Below are 12,627 nucleotides of genomic sequence, written 5' to 3'. Positions count from 1 at the left end.
TCTCTATGTGAACTGCATTGGTAAAGAATAAAAAAAGCAGCATGTTTGTAACTTCAGTTACACAGTCTTTGTAGCTTCAGTTTTGTTTATTATTATCTGAATGGTACTTTTGGCTTACCAGACCATTTTTATTATGGTGTTACAAATCATATGTTCACTGGCTTCAAATGTGTAACTGTTCAAAGCCTGCAGTCCGAGCTGCCCACCCTCCTGCAAACATTCAACCGATAGAACATTTCGTAGTGATTTCCCTTCTCCATCCACTTCATGATGTGTATTATTTCTCTATCTGTCTCCTTCATCTATGGTATTCTCATCCAGCCAACAGCACGTCAGTAACTATCTCTCTGGGTGTAGAAGGTTGGCCCTCCCCCCTGTCCGTCAACCCTGTAGGAGGGCACTAAGCCCTGAGACTCGGCCCGGCCCAACAGAAGCCCCCCTACCACCAGCACCCCTGGTCACCACCCCACCCTCTACATAGCTTCTAACACCCAAACACACCCCATCAGCCCACTCCCACAGCACTCCTCCCCTCTCCTTTCACTGCTCCCCCGCCTCTCCACATGCGTGGTATTCACCGTGCATACCTAGGCTGCTAATTCGAACCTGCCACTCCAATCAAAGGATCACGACTGTTGTAGTTTTATTCTCTTTCTTCTGCTGGGAAACATGTTTGGTGGATGGAGGCAGGGTTATTGTGCGTGTGTGTGTGTGTGTGTGTGTGTGTGTGTGTGTGTGGTGTGTGTGTGTGTGTGTCTGCTATGTGACAGCAAGGAGAATCATTGTTTGTTAAATCCCGAGTGGTAGAACAGCCCTACATGGCGGTGTTGCGCTGTCTCCTCAGCACGCCGTCCTTAACCAATGAAGTACACGTACTTTCCTCCTACAGGACCACTAAAAATCAATCAAATAATTATAATAAAACCCTTTTTCTGGTTTTTGTCTCTTTATCTGCACTTTTGTCTGTTTTTTTTCAATATTTCTGGCTCTTTTTGGACATTTAAAGCTTCTTTTCACTACCATATATAAACCACTCACCCCAACTATTACCAGTTTTACATTTACTACATTTTTGGAATTCACGGTCAATAAACCCATTATAGTTATTTAAGTAATTCTTAAGTTAAAACACCAGAAATTATGAATTATTAGACTCCTATTAATAAGGATAATTACAGAAGGTGTAATGTCAACTTTCAGTTTGGGTTTTGAAACATTTTTCTTTTTTTAAACTCCCAAGTCAATGAGGTAAGATCCTATTTGCAAATGAAATGTGTGGAATCCATCTCACATGTTATTTTGGGGTTATTAAATTTAGAAACCCTTATTTCTGTAGAGATCTTTGAATAATGGGTTAAATTTGACCCAAAGACAACACAAGTGTAATTGTTGGTAATGAAAGTAATGCAATGAATACTTAGTGGGCACAAGCATGAATACATTAAATACCGAGGCCGATATATGACGCCTGAAGCTATTCAAAGGTCAAGGAATTTTGGGATTTTTGTTGTCGTGTCATTCATTCAGATTTCCGGCAATCCAATTTATTTTTTTTAATAATTTTTATTTTGAATCTATTGAGTACCACATGATACTCTGTTAATCAAACAAAAGTTATGTCATTAACACTTTTCCAGAGTTTGAGCTCCGCTGATTTGCGTAGTTCTGTGAGATTATTGATTCTCTCTCTCTCTCTCTCTCTCTCTCTCTCTCTCTCTCTCTCTCTCTCCTCTCTCCCTCTACAGACCTTTGTAACAGGCACCGCATGCTGTGAGAACTTCTCCCCTCTTCGCATCGGGATGTTGAGCGGAAGTCAAGAAGCTGCTCTGACATAATGAAAATCAAAACTATATATAAATATTACTGAGTCTGTCAGCGGCCAAACAATCACTTTGTGTGAATTAATACAAGCTGCCTGTTAACTTACATTGTAGCTTGTTTCACCACGACCGACCTGTCGAAAATGCTGTTCCCATCAGTCACCTTAGACACAAAAACATAGGGAACTATGGGTCCAGGTTGGAAAAAAAGGCTAAAATTCCCGAAAAAGAAAAAATAAATAAGTGTGAGTGACTTTGTGTACACCAAGATGGACACATCATTAAAAAATCTACATAAAGGATACATTTAAAAGTGAAACGTATAAATCCTAATACATTGTAAGATCACCGTATTAAAGTGAATGTGCTATTTTCATATTTCATTTTAGCAGACTATAGAATAGAACAATTGCACCCTTTTACAAACAAGGCTTTAACGAGAGCTGTGTTGTCCAATCATCACACGACACACACGGATATAAAATCAGTATAATAAAACTATGCATATTATAACAGGTCTGACAATTCCTAGCTAAACCAGCGTACATTTAGGGGATTGATGATTAAACAGATAAAATGAGCAGTTCATTTTAAAATAATGGCAATTGGGAGGATGATAGGAGTTGAGAGGTTGCAATCATTAAGACTAGTCCAAGATTCAGAGTATGAGAAAAAAGTCTTCATGACATGATAAAAACCAGGCAGATGGCAGACATATCATATTCAACATATATGTTAGTGATGGCGTCGCATAGTCTGGTCCACCAGAGGAGCTCTACAACGTCCCTGTTAGTGAGGGCGTCGCATAGTCTGTCCACCAGAGGACGCTTACAACGTCCCTGTTAGTGATGGGTTGCTAGTCTTGCCACCAGAGCGCTCTACAACTCCTTTAGTGATGCGTTGCATGTCGTCACAGAACTCTACAACGTCCTGTTAGTGATGGCGTTGCATGTCTGTCCCACCAGAGGACGCTCTACAACGTCCCTGTTAGTGATGGCGTTGCATGTCTGTCCCCAGAGGACGCTCTACAACGTCCCTGTTGTGATGCGTCGCATAGTCTGGCCACCAGAGGACGCTCTACAACGTCCCTGTTAGTGATGGCGTGCATAGTTCTCCACCAGAGGACGCTCTACAACGTCCCTGTTAGTGATGGCGTTGCATAGTCTGTCCACCAGAGGCGACTCTACAACGTCCTGTTAGTGTGGCTTGGCATAGTCTGTCCACCAAGGACGCTCTAACAACGTCCCTGTTAGTGATGGCGTTGCATAGTCTGTCCAACCATAGACGCTCTAACAACGTCCCTGTTAGTGATGGCGTCGCATAGTCTGTCCACCAGGACGCTCTACAACGTCCCTGTAGGGATGGTTTTCATAGTCTGTCCACCAGAGGACGCTCTACAACGTCCCTGTTATGTATGGCGTTGCATAGTCTTCACCAGAGGACGCTCTACAACGTCCCTGTTAGTGATGCGTTGCATAGTCTGTCCACCATAGGACGCTCTACAACGTTCCCTGTTAGTGATGGCGTGTGCATAGTCTGTCACCAGACATACTCTCGAGCTAAAACAGAGACCTAAACACACAGTGTGAAAACAGGATCTAGCAATGTGCTGTACAACAAACAAATATGTGTTTTTTTTGAAAATGTTTTTTTGTAAACTATTCTGCTACAACCCAAATACATTTATGAACTTGAAAATGAGCAGAATATGGCACTTTTAAGGTTTGTTGTATCAATATCTGAAGAGATATGTGCTAACGTCCTTCAGTTTGAGGAATAATAAGTGTAGACACACAGGTCACCTTAATTATTCCAGTGATTCCTTCAGACACCGCGATACCTGCTCCTCCCATACACACACACACACACACACACACACACACACACACACACACACACACAAGAGCTGCTACTCAGTTTATGATAAACTAGAAGGGCACTCTAAAAGTCAGCCAAAGCACGCCCTATCTCACAATGTTGGAAAAGTGAGAAATAGTTTGTGTATCCGTCTTAGATCTGAATTGGATTCTCCCTTGGTCCATTCTAAACCCTTACACCAAGTTAAAATGATTAAAATCGGGCTAGTAGTTGTTTCGTAATCCTGCTGGCAGCCAAACACACCCACAAACCAAACCAAAAACCGGACCTCCTTGGCTAATGTATAACGTTATTACTCCTAGAAACCAAAAAACATGTAAAGTCTTTCTAAAGAGATGAATAAAACCCCAAACTATAATTGAAAATGACATGAAACCAAGAAGTTTGTTTACTTGATATTTGACTTAAGAAATAAATGTCATTGAACTGAACCATTAAATGACATCATTTCTGGGCGAATCAACAGAAAGTTGAATGGCAAAAGTAAGACCTCTCGCAGGTACACACTGAGACATATTTTAATCCAAATACATAATTATTGGGCCTCCAAATGTAAGCATCAGTTTCATTATTTCATTGGCCTTTCCCATCCTGCACAGGCAGCTGCTGCCCTGCATTGCAAAAACTATTATTTCTAGTCTTATTTTGATCATCTTTATTGCTACTATAAGTGCCACGGCACACCATTCCAACTGCTAATAGTTATGAATCATATCATGTATATCTGTATCAGTGTCTCTGTGTTCCAACTGGCAGCGGCAGATCCAGGGTCTGTGCGAGATCACTACCTAAAAAGGAAGTTATCCTCACCACTGTCGCACTAGATGCTTGCTGGTGGGAAATTGTTGGGTTAATGTAAATTATAGAGTTTGATCTAGACCTACTCTATCTGTAAAGTGTCCTACTTTTGTGATTTGAAACTATAAATAAAATTGAATTGAATATGACAACCTTAAAGTATGCCTCCTGCATGGGGATCATGAACTGTTGGGATCGACATTTTTAAGGATTGAGATTTTGTTATTCTTGAGGATATTGCTAACAAGTCATTTGCAGCCTGTAGATAAACCAGATGGCCTTAACTAGATATGTACGGGCAAAAGAAAATCCCAGAAATTGTTTCAGGAACTGACTGTATGTATATTCAAAGCAGAAACCACAATTATGTTGACCCAAAGGTTGACTCCCTGCCTGCAAACCTCAGTGAGAGGAAGGAAGCCATCAGCGCCGGCTGTGGTAGAGCCCAGATCAGGAACACGGTCCCAATGTGACCCGAGTCTGTCCCTTCATCTAAACAAGACAACCAGTGCTCCTGTCCTGTTGTCACTGTCACTCCCCGATGTGAGGAGAGTGCAGATTTGAGTCGTGCATGCTCAGATTTGAACGGTTTACGACATAACTGTCATGCTGAAATTTGTGAAATCCATGAAATAACAAACTCTTATCCTTATAAACCATAACAGAAGATGGGAATCATTTCAGAAACGTAGCTATCTATGGTTGTTTGATTGCTAACGTTAGCTCAAAACACCATTCAACTGACAGCCTTTGTTGTGTTTGATGCTAACTTGTAGCTAAGCTAGCAGTGAACCACCTTTGTGAAGTAGGTCCATTTTCCCTGTGTTGACATTACAGAAGTCTCTTGTTAGCATCTTATATGCTACTTGTCGCAAAGTGATGCATGCGCGACTCAAATCTGCTCTCTCCTCACATTGGAAAGTGATAGTCACATTTGTCTTCTACCAGTGCAATGCATGTTGGGAAGGGGCCGATTGCTTGGCCCGCTCTGCATACAGCTCTACCCTCGACATTGTGCTTCCCTGTGTCTGGAGAAATACGCCTGTCATGGCATAGTAGCGTCCCCTACCGCTTCTAGAATATGGGCGTCATTTGCTAACAGCTAGCTATATGGGACCAGGCTATTTCAAGGAACAAAAACATCCATTTCATCGCTGGGGCCTCATTACAGAAACTTCTTATCTTATCTCAGTTTACAATGACATTTAGGATTTTTGGTATTACAGAAACATGTTTCCTAACTGCATTTTGAGGGGAAAAAATTTGAATTTATGAGGAGTGGTATTTACCACACACACACACACACACACACACACACACACACACACACACACACACACACACACACACACACACACACACACACACACACACACACACACACACACACACAAAAGAGCATTCCTACAACAAGCAACAATTCACAGTTTTCTACAAAGACGCATCTCCAGTCTCTCTTTCTTTATCTGTTCTGGAATGTACTGTAGTGGACGACAAAGAGGACGGCGTGGATTGGTTGTTTTTTATGTCTATGTACTGTCAGTGGAAACAAGGATAAAGAGACCAAAGGCAACAAAGGTCCCTGGCCAGACCCAAACCAGTTATTGGTCATCGCCTTAAACCGCCAATGCCAACAAGGCGCCCAAACACAATAACCAATTATACTGGGTGGTATTATTTTTTTAAGAACCACCATGCAAGAAGCACTTCCTCATTTCTGTCTCACCTATTCTGAAAGTGCACCTACACACTCGACCGAAATGGTCTGGAGATGTCAACTGGGCCGTATTTTGTGGACATTTTCTATTGAGTGTACCTTCTATAGATATTATTATACCTCAATACCCCACTGATGCCCTTAATAAAACATGAATAGTCAAATGGAATTCATCCAATAGGGTAGATGGCTTTTCTAAAAAAAGACTGCAGTCCATAGGGAAGCAAGCCAAATGACTGAGGGATGCTGTTGGCATCAACACACACATGTACTGTCAAAGGAAGGTGGTGAGGAGTGGGATGTGTAGGGGGGGGGGTTAAAGGGATGGAAGGATGGGGCTGTGGGGGGGCATCTAAGTGCGGCATACAGGCAGCTGTCAGGCCCATTAAGCAGTGCGGCCCATTGGCAGGCCCTCGGTAATTAGTGTTGGGTAAACTCATTTATGGCCCAAATGGGTCGGGTGGGGCCGGGACCAGTATGCTCGGTGGGTGACCTCTGACCCCGCTGACACAGGATACAATAGGGTTACGGTCACACTCACTGTCTGGACCCTATTACTCTCCATTACTCACATTACTCACCCCTCACTGGGCCGGGGTGCTGGCAGAGGCAGGACAGAGGACACCAGCCATACAATGAAAGAATGACTCCCCCCTCGTCTCCCACAGCTCTCTCACCCCGTGGAAGGGCCAACCAGGCCTGATCTGAGGTCAGTGCTTGCACTGATATTATAGCTGCTAAGGTCAGAGCCTCTCTCGCCTAATGTGGGGCAGGTGTCCCCCTAAACACACATATGCACACACACACACACACACACACACACACACACACACAGTCATATCTCTGACCAAACAGAGTCCCGATCTGTGCCTCCCCTGCCTCCCCCTCTCCCTCCTTCTCTCATCATTAGCAGCATGCTGGGCCTTTGCTGCCGTTTGGGTAACCTCATCAGCTGGTTGTATTATCTAAGGGCCTGTGTGGCAGGGTCACGCAAACTAACTCAGTCCTCAGTGGGAACCACACCACACACACACACACACACACACACACACAACACATACATAAGCACAAATCCCAGATATGAAGAGACACATCTACACACATTCACAACACTCATTCATGCACGCTCAATCATACAAGCTGAGCAAAGACATCGGGAGCACACACACACACACACACACACACACACACACACACACACACACACAACACACACAACCACACCACACACACACACACACACACACACACACACACACACACACACACCCACACACAGTACAAAGTGTGAGAGCCCCTGCTGGGAGTTAAGTCTAACAGTACCAACATTGTTAGCTCCAAATTAACAAAGTGACCGCACAGTAAGGATGGGCACCGAGAGCCTGTACTAATCTAGTTGGTTCTGGGTTGGTCAGAACCGTAGTATCGATAAGCTCCTGGACAATTATTATGTAACGCTGCCGGGCGCCCGTCGAGTCTGAGCATCTGGGAATCATTTTTAAAATAAAATGTGTTTAGAGGCTATACAACAAGTAGCAAACTCCTGAGGAATAACTCAGCGCACATGTGCATATAATGTGAGCCAGTGAGCGTTAAAAAGAGAAAAAGAGAGTGTGTGTGTGATGGTGAATGAAGTTAGCAGTTAGCAGTGAATGTAACATTAGCAGAGCGCTGTGTGTGTGTCTGTGTGAGAGAGACAGCAGAAATATTAAGCAATAAGGTTGTAGCTGGGATACATAGCCGAGCAGTGTCTGTACGGTTTAGGCTTTAGGGTTTTGTCCTTCAATTCAATTCAATTTTATTCATAAAGCGCCAAATCACAACAACAGTTATCTCACTGCGCTTTTCATAAAAGAGCAGGTCTAGCCCGTACCCTGTGATGTTCTTACACCCAACAATCCTTAAGACCCAAGCCAAGCTCCACTTGCTGCCTTAAAGTAACATTTGAATGTTTCTGAAACGGCTTCATTTTTCATCAGGAGTGTTTTCATATTGTATCTGATGATCATAAATGACCTGTAACAGCAAACGAGACTCACAGTGAATTTTTTTGACATGATTTACGGCAGGTAGACGCCACTACAGTAACGTCCTGACGGGTCGCAGATTTCAGTGTAACACCGGGAAAATCCTGCGTTAGTGTATCCAGCCAGGTAAAAGGTAGCGGGAGATTTCTGTTTAATTCATTTGAGAAGTTATCTTCTGTAGTTATGGCTGATACTGGGCCAGGGCCATCACAGGAAAGAAGGAAACTAAACAAAGAATAACTAAAAGTGGAAAGGGAGTGAGAGAGACAAGGTCTCGGTCAGGCTTTCAACAAATGGAGACAATTACAGGACTGTAAATGATTCAAAAACGTCCCAAGTGAGCCCTCAGATATGTTATATGTCTATTTCAATCATCAAATACTTTTAAAAAGTGCAATGTGGTTGTACTGCGGCCATTTTATTCCCTTTACTCTGTGTTTGTTAGCCTATTTTCTTTTCCCTTGTCCCCTTGTACCTGTGTAAAGGTGTCATGAATCTAAGTTATTACTACGTCGGTTGCTACAACAAACTCTTAATGGTTTGGCTCGTGACACAGTGACGCCGAGCTGGCGATCGCACTGCTGCACAACAACAGAAGAAGAAGCAATGTGAGAGTCTGTCATGATCCCTGTGTTCATATCGCTCTCCCCCGGGAGTTACCAACACGCTTTAAAGACTTACAAAGATGAACAGAATTTACCTGTTCAGTGTTGGGTAAATAACTGCCGCAAATCGGCACTAATACAAATATAAATGTGTATGGATTGCATCATCAAGAGCAACAAGACAAGAAACATGTACTATTAAAGTGCCCATATTATGAAAAAATTAAAGTTTTGTGGGATTTCTTTTGTGTCTCTGGTGCTTCCACACGCACAGAAACTTGGAAAAAACTATCCATGCTGTTTTGAGTGAGATCTGTTTTTGGAATGTCCTCTGTGCACGGCTTTCTATGTCACTAGCCGAGACGAGGTGGCTAACCGTAGCATGCTAGTAGCTAAAACAGAGATAACATGGAATTAACCCTTATGTTGTCCTTGGGTCAAACTGACCTGTTTTCAGTTAATTTTTTTTTGTCACAAAAAATGGGCCGTCGAAATAAGTGCCGAAAATGTCAACACTAAAAATATATATATTTTTTTTTTCATGGTTGATGCGATGACAACACAAGGGTTAAGAAGTCTATTATAAAATCATGGCTTCTTTAGCTGTGTGATAGACAGACAAACCGTCCACCCATTTTCCCAATGAGCATGTGCAAGGACCTGCAGCGTATCTCGGCTCCCACTGGCTGAGAGGGGGGGAACGCCAGTCTATCGCAGGGCTGACTCAGACAGACAACCCTTCAGACGTGCATTATACGGCCAATTTAGAGATGCCAGGTACCCTAACCTGTCTTTGGACTGGTAGAGGAAACCCACGCAGATGCACGGAGAACAGGCAACCAAATACATCAAGACGTGCACACAAGAAATGCACATAACACATGTAGCTGAAGTAGCAAGAATGAGCAATCTTTCAGTTCTGAATGTGGTCCAGCATTTTCATTTCACTGTTGCTCTGGTGCACGTGTGAACTACTTGTGTGCAGCCCAGGGGGAATCCCGGTTTGGCCTACTTAAACTGCTCTCACCTGTTAAGCAGGTGTGGTATTTTTTTTCTTTGTATCAACATCTGAACCAAATCTCTCTGCATGACTAGACACAAGGTTTTTGATCCAGCCGCATAATGCCTTCTAATCCCACGCAGTGATTTAGGACACACCTGGAAATGCACCTTTAGATCCCACTGCTCTGGCCTCCCAACCACACTAAGTCAGCATTTCACAACAGTTCTCAAAATTGTTCAATGCACAATGTATCGAATGCTTTTTTGACAAACAATTAAAACCCAGGTCTTGCCAAGAAGTGCAGATGAAGAAAATGCTTAAATCTGATTAAATTTATTGGAATCTCCATTAGCTGGGGCCATAGCCACATCTATTCTACCGGGAGTCCACCCAAAACTGAAGCATCTGTACATTGCCGGGCATAATTACATTAAAAACAGCCACCAAACCAATCAACATTCAATATATCATCACAACCAAAGTAATAACAGAGACCTAACAATACACAGGACCTAGTTTCACGTATTCACAGAATTTCCAGATGAGATGACCATGCTGACCAATGGTCGGACCAAACAGAAGCATACATAAAACCCATATTCCAACTTTATTTTACAGACTCAAGGTCCAGACACACGTAACACATTACAAGAGAGGTACAATCCAAACACACAAACAGACACTCACAGTCACTGACTCACACAAATAACATAACAAACATACATTCGTACATATACACATACAGACATTCAAATCCAGTGGCTTGCATAAGTGTACCCACCCATGCTAAAGTTGATTACAAAGAGGAATAAAAAAACATCTTTTGCAAATTGATTTTAATGCCTTAATTCAAAAAATTAGGAAAATCCAACCTTTTAATTTTTAATTTTCTTTGTGAATGAATAATGTATTGCAAATAAACAAATGTTCTTCCTTAAAATACAGGCGGCATAAGTACATACCCCCCCATGTTAAATTCCCATAGAGGCAGGCAGATTTTTATTATTAAAAGATAGTTAATTCATGGATTAGGATACTGTGCATCCTGATCCTGTTTATTTTAATTAATGTAATACAGCTCCAGTGCTGTAAATTATAAGGACAAGCAAATAAGCTGGCACGCAAATTTCATATGTGTTCGTCACAAAAATCATCCCTGACAATGTAGCCCATAATAGCGGAATATTCATCGAATATTAGCAAATGCAGAGAACTGCTCTGTTATGTTCTTTAACCCTCCTGTTGTCTTCGGGTCAAATTTGACCTCTTCCCAAAAAGTTTCTATATCCAAAATTTGGGTTTCTTTCAAACAAATATTCCAAAAAAGTAACGTGGAGGGTTCCCAACAACGCTCCACACAAGTTAAATTAATAATCAGTTCACTACTTTTATTGAATTTGTACTGCACGATGTTGTTCCCTCAAATGATTGGTTAACTATATAATATCTAAAATGTTTGAAAACAGCAATAGATGTGCAGCACAAAGTGTGAAATTGCTCGATGCGTGTGACCAACAGTCCAAAACCACGTTACAGTGATGTAACAAGTATAGATTAGGGCTGCACAATAAATCGCAATATGGAGTAGTGCAATATCCAAATTGCAGGGGTGCGGAATATTTGTTAAAGGCAAAATATGTTCTAAAATAAAGTATTGTGGTGCTGCAGAGACACCCAGGCCTACAAATCCTATCCTACAGACTAGAGAAAAAATGTTTGGTACAGATCCTCGCAAAAAAAAAAAAAAATGTATTTGTTTATATATATTTTTCAATAAAAATGAGAATAATGATACAGAAACAATCATTCCCTCTAATATTGTGACTTGTATCGCAATATCAGTGAAAATAATCGATTTTGACATTTTCCTCATATCGTGCAGCCCTATGGTATAGACCTGCAAAGGATTGTCATTTTTGACTTGACAAATGACAATTAATAACATTTCATTTAATTGACTGATGAACTAATTGTGTCTCTTAAAGAGAGAAAAAAAAGAAAGAAACCCATTCAAGCTGTCGCAGATTTAACGTGAGGATGAGGCCCGAGCTGTGACGAGGATTTCACTTTGAGTCCATGTAGCTGTATAATCCTGCTCTTATTATCAGTAAATTCCACGTATTTGCAGAAAATGCAAAAGCTTACCTAAACAGGGCAACCTTTTAAAAGTATGGGATTTCAACGTGTGGACCCTGGCTGTGATGGCGCTTGTGCCCCTATTGTGACAAATTATTTAAATTCCTTCATAATTGCCGTCTTGACTTTTGTTGGAATTAAGGAATTCCAAAGACGTCTTCTATTAAGACAACATAATACAAACACAAAAAGTAAGTGAGTATTTATCTCAGCCTCTGCCCCGAGGACCAATTACACATGAATGCAAGAGAACAGCCCACATCGCCGCTATGGGAATGTGGAGGCATTTGGCTATGGACTCCAGGGGCGGTTTAGCTCTGCCCTGTCACCCCCCCAACAACCCCCACGTCAGAAAAAGGGTTGTTAATTTGTTGCGCTTGACCCCGGGCTTTGTGTCTGACGTGTATCTAGTTTGTAAAAAGTGCTTTTATCTGCTTTCTAAATATGTCTGAGCTCAAAGGGTTATGATGCTTTTATGTCGGTCAGGGAGGGAGACAATGGCCAAAGGGTACAAGTGCTGACCCCCGCTGACACACACACACACACACACACACACACACACACACACAAATTCTCTCTCTTTCTTTCACTATCGGCCTCCACTCCCTTGCTCCCTCTAGCCCTTTCTTACACTCGATATGTG

General features: G+C 42.1%; 1 protein-coding gene and 1 long non-coding RNA gene across 3 annotated transcripts in view; both read right to left on the bottom strand.

The window, feature by feature from the left end:
- fbxw4 (F-box and WD repeat domain containing 4) overlaps nt 1-12,627 on the bottom strand; it is a 72,803-nt gene that overhangs the window by 37,351 nt on the left and 22,825 nt on the right. The window lies entirely within an intron of this gene.
- On the bottom strand, nt 4,472-11,094 carry LOC116686510 (uncharacterized). The gene is made up of 3 exons (XR_004331278.1): nt 11,084-11,094; nt 10,526-10,530; nt 4,472-4,602 (listed from the first exon to the last, which is right to left on the bottom strand). It is a non-coding gene; the product is annotated as an uncharacterized LOC116686510 (long non-coding RNA).

The sequence above is a fragment of the Etheostoma spectabile genome, unplaced genomic scaffold, assembly GCF_008692095.1.
Source record: "Etheostoma spectabile isolate EspeVRDwgs_2016 unplaced genomic scaffold, UIUC_Espe_1.0 scaffold379, whole genome shotgun sequence".
In the NCBI taxonomy this organism is placed as follows: domain Eukaryota; kingdom Metazoa; phylum Chordata; class Actinopteri; order Perciformes; family Percidae; genus Etheostoma; species Etheostoma spectabile.
This window is presented reverse-complemented; position numbering and strand designations above follow the sequence as displayed.